The sequence below is a fragment of the Leopardus geoffroyi genome, chromosome X (genome assembly GCF_018350155.1).
Source record: "Leopardus geoffroyi isolate Oge1 chromosome X, O.geoffroyi_Oge1_pat1.0, whole genome shotgun sequence".
Classification (NCBI taxonomy): domain Eukaryota; kingdom Metazoa; phylum Chordata; class Mammalia; order Carnivora; family Felidae; genus Leopardus; species Leopardus geoffroyi.
In genome coordinates, this window is record NC_059343.1 from 19,335,263 (window position 1) to 19,339,138 (window position 3,876).

Here is a 3,876-nt window from a genome sequence, read left to right on the forward strand (position 1 = left end):
CTAAAGGCCAGATGTTTGAAGTGGTTTGAGAAGGACTCAAACAACTGAGTTCGGATGATACATAGCCAACAGCCATGCAGCCGAGAGAAATTCCCATCACATCACAGAAGTGTCCCAGAAAAACACCCACATGTTGTTTCTGCCACTGCCCTCTACCTGACACCCATGACACCAACCTCTCCCAATGTGTCTCAGAAGAACCAAGGTACTTCACCACCCTGCATATCAAAAGAACCACTGAGCCACGGCACATGGCACTTGCTCCCAACTTCCTAACCTCTGGTGTGCAGATACCCCTTTGACAGACTACTGGATCCCATGAGAAATGTCAGCTTCAGGGGAATCTGGGGGATGTGATCTTGAATATTCCCATCTTTGGGCACAAGAAGCCAACTAGAAGCAGACTGAAGTGGTGGAGTGGCATTGAGCAAGTCTGTTGTGTGATACATGGCAGGAAAGTTTCTATATTCCCCTTATCCCTTTTAAGAAAATCATTTCACATGTCATGCAAACTCCTGGGATTGCTCCCACATGCACTCCCTAAGGAAAGACTTGATCAAAACAGGTGCCATCTCACTGTGTTTGTTTTCTTCTAAGATGTTACAAAGCAATGAATGTCCAGCGTACACGTCACCAGCCTTGTATTTTTCCTACAGCTTGTTTCAGGAGCAATTAAAGGCTTGAGGCTTTTGGGTTGTGTTTTTCATGTTTACAAAAACGCTGGTGGTGTTGAAAGGACAGATGAATAGACTCTCTGTGCAGGGAAAGCAAAGGCAAAACTTTCAATTCCATTAAGCATTGCATAAACTTACCTTTATTGCCGGCACAATCTGCCACCAGCTTTAAAAACAATAACTGCATCTTTTCATTTCTCTCTCTTAAAAAATTATTTGCCCCTGTTCTCAAAGAGCCAAATTTTCACTTTTTTCTACCCTTCCAAGAATTTATGAATCTCAGAAGTCAATGATCAGAAGAAAAGGAGACCGCTGGAAGTAAACTTGAAGTATAGATGTGGGAGGTAAAGGAACAGAAGGAAACTGAAGGGTATTTTACAGTTATTGCTGATACCTTCTCCATAGTGGAAACCCAATGTTTATAGTTCCTAAATTAAGGCCTCAATATACCATTAAAACACTGTATTTTTATATCTGCACAAGTGATTAAACCATGTGTGGCTGAGTCCTAAAATTACCATGAAAAAGGAGGTTTGTGCTTTAAGGGTCTTACCTGCCTCTACTTGGGCCCTAAGATATCTTGGTGAATGACATCATCCTTAAATATATTTATTAAATGAAAGATAATCCATCTAGCCCCAGATTTAGTGGGTATCTCTAGGTAGAGAAAATGTGCTTGTCCCTTCAAGATACACAGAGCTGGCCATCCCTCATAGAAGAATTACTTGGCTATCCCACTGTCCATTGCTCAAAAGATACACAGTTAGGCTCAACCCCAAACACCTTCTCTGTCTAGGGAGTGGAACCCACGGACTCTTGAACTTCAGGATGGTTTATGCTAAGAGCTGGACCCTGAAGAAGCACTTTGAAGGCAGATCCACTCATGGTAACTTTGAGATGAAGACGGTTGAACTCCCACCCTTAAACAATGGAGAGGTCCTGCTGGAAGCTTTGTTCCTCCACAAGAGTGACAGCCAAAAGACTGAACGAGGGTAATATGATGATGGGGCAACAAGAGGCCACAGTTGTGCAAAGTAAAAACTCAGCCTTCCCAACAGGAACTATGGTAGTGGCTTCTTCAGGCTGGACAACTCACTCCGTTTCTGATGGGAAAGATCTGGAAAAACTGCCTGCAGAGTGGCCAGACACGTTACCACTATCTTTGGCTCTGGGAATGGTTGGCATGACAGGGCTAACAGCCTACTTTGGCCTACCTGACATCTGTGGTGTGAAGAGTGGAGAAATGGTGCAGGTTAATGCAGCACTGGGAGCATGGGGCTCTGCTGTGGGCCAGACAGCTAAGCTCAGAACCGCAAAGTTGTTGGCGCAGCAGGGTCTGGTGAAAAGCTCGCCTACCTTAAAATGCTTGGATGTGATGGTGCCTTTAACTACAAAACAGTAGAGTCTTTGGAAGAAACTTTGAAAAAAGCCTCTCCTGATGGTTATGATTGTTATTTTGATAATGTAGGTGGAGAGTTTTCAAACATTGTTATCCCCCAGACGAAGAAATTTGGAAGAACTGCTATGTGTGGGGCCATCTCTGTATATAATCCTACTCGCCCACTTCCCCCAGGCCCACCCCCAGAGAATATTCTCTATCAGCAACACCGCATGGAAGGGTTCATCATCACCCGCTGGCAAGGAGATGTCTGCCAGAAGGCTCTGAAAGACTTGCTGAGATGGGTATTAGGGGTAAAATCCAGTCCCATGAAAACATCACTGAAGAGTTTGAAACCATGCCAGCTGCATTTATGGGAATGCTGAAAGGCGCTAATTTGGGGAAAACAATAGTGAAAGCATGAAAAAAAAAGACACATGGAATCTAGAATTCATTTGGATGATTACCACATGTCTTTTGAACCATGCCCCATATAAAAATATATACTACCTTCATTATCTAAAAAAAAAAAAAAAAAAAAAGATATACACTTGAAGCACCATAGGAGTTAAAGCACTCTATAAGAGGTTACTATATATGCCTGCATATTAGTCAAGTCATTTAAAGTCATGAATACTGAGCTTCAGCCCTGGAATTTCTGTTTAGGTCTACCGGTACAGCCCCTCAATTTGCATTTCAAACAAACATACAATTGAGGTTGTTGCTACTTGTCTGTGGACCTTATTTTGAGAACCACTACTCAACCCATGCTAGTTTTACATCAGTGGTTCTCAAGTGTGGTTGCACATTTTTTTTAATGTTTGTTTATTTTTGAGAGAGAGAGACAGACAGACAGACAGACAGACAGACAGACAGACAGAGTGTGAGCAGGGGAGGGGCAGAGAGAGAGGGAGACACAGAATTCAAAGCAGGCTCCAGGCTCAGAGCCATCAGCACAGAGTCTGAGGTGGGCTTGAACTTCACGAACCTCGAGATCATGACCTGAGTCAGTCAAGTTGGACACTTAACCGACTGAGTCACCCAGGCACCCCTCTGGTTGCACATTAGAATCATCTGGAGATATTTTAAAAACTAAAATTCTGGGGTTCCATCCCAGATATATTATATTATAATATTGGCAAGGGGACCACCAGAGTGCCCTGCTCATAGTTCTTAATGTTTTTCTTGTGATTCTAGGGTGAAGGCAGGGACGAAAACGCGGGTTTTAAATGTCAATCAACTTCTGCTAAAATAATGAGTTTTTTTTAATTTTTTTTTTTACATTTTATTTGTTTTTGATAGAGAGAGACAGAGCACAAGTGGGGGAGGGGCAGAGAGTGAGGGAGACACAGAATCCGAAGCAGGCTCCAGGCTCTGAGCTGTCAGCACAGAGCCCGACATGGGGCTTGAACTCACAAACCGTGAGATCATGACCTGAGCCAAAGTCGAATGCTTAACCGACTGAGCCACCCAGGTGCCACCAAAATAATGAGTTTTTTTAAAGAGGTGAATCCATTTGACCTTGATTCTGTAATTATTCCTGGGGCATGTAACCTTACATTTGCAAATGATGATACATGAATAATTTGTGGGAATCACTAATTTATGCCTAAAGGAAAGAAAAGAAAATACAGAAATAAAACTGTTCTAATCACACCAGAATGAATGGATTTTTTCAGCATGGGTTAAAGTTTCTACTAGCAGTATCACAGGGAGTGAAATATCCTGAACAATATTAGTGGAAGATAAAATAGTATCTTCTGGAAAACCAGGATAGATGGCCAAAAGGAGTGACTTTCGTGATCACACAGACAATGATGCGGA

At 42.6% G+C, this 3,876-nt stretch overlaps 1 pseudogene; it reads left to right on the forward strand.

Annotated features, from left to right (window-relative positions):
* Positions 1 to 208: 208 nt before the first annotated feature.
* LOC123593980 lies at positions 209 to 2,827 on the forward strand (annotated as a pseudogene).
* Positions 2,828 to 3,876: the final 1,049 nt, after the last annotated feature.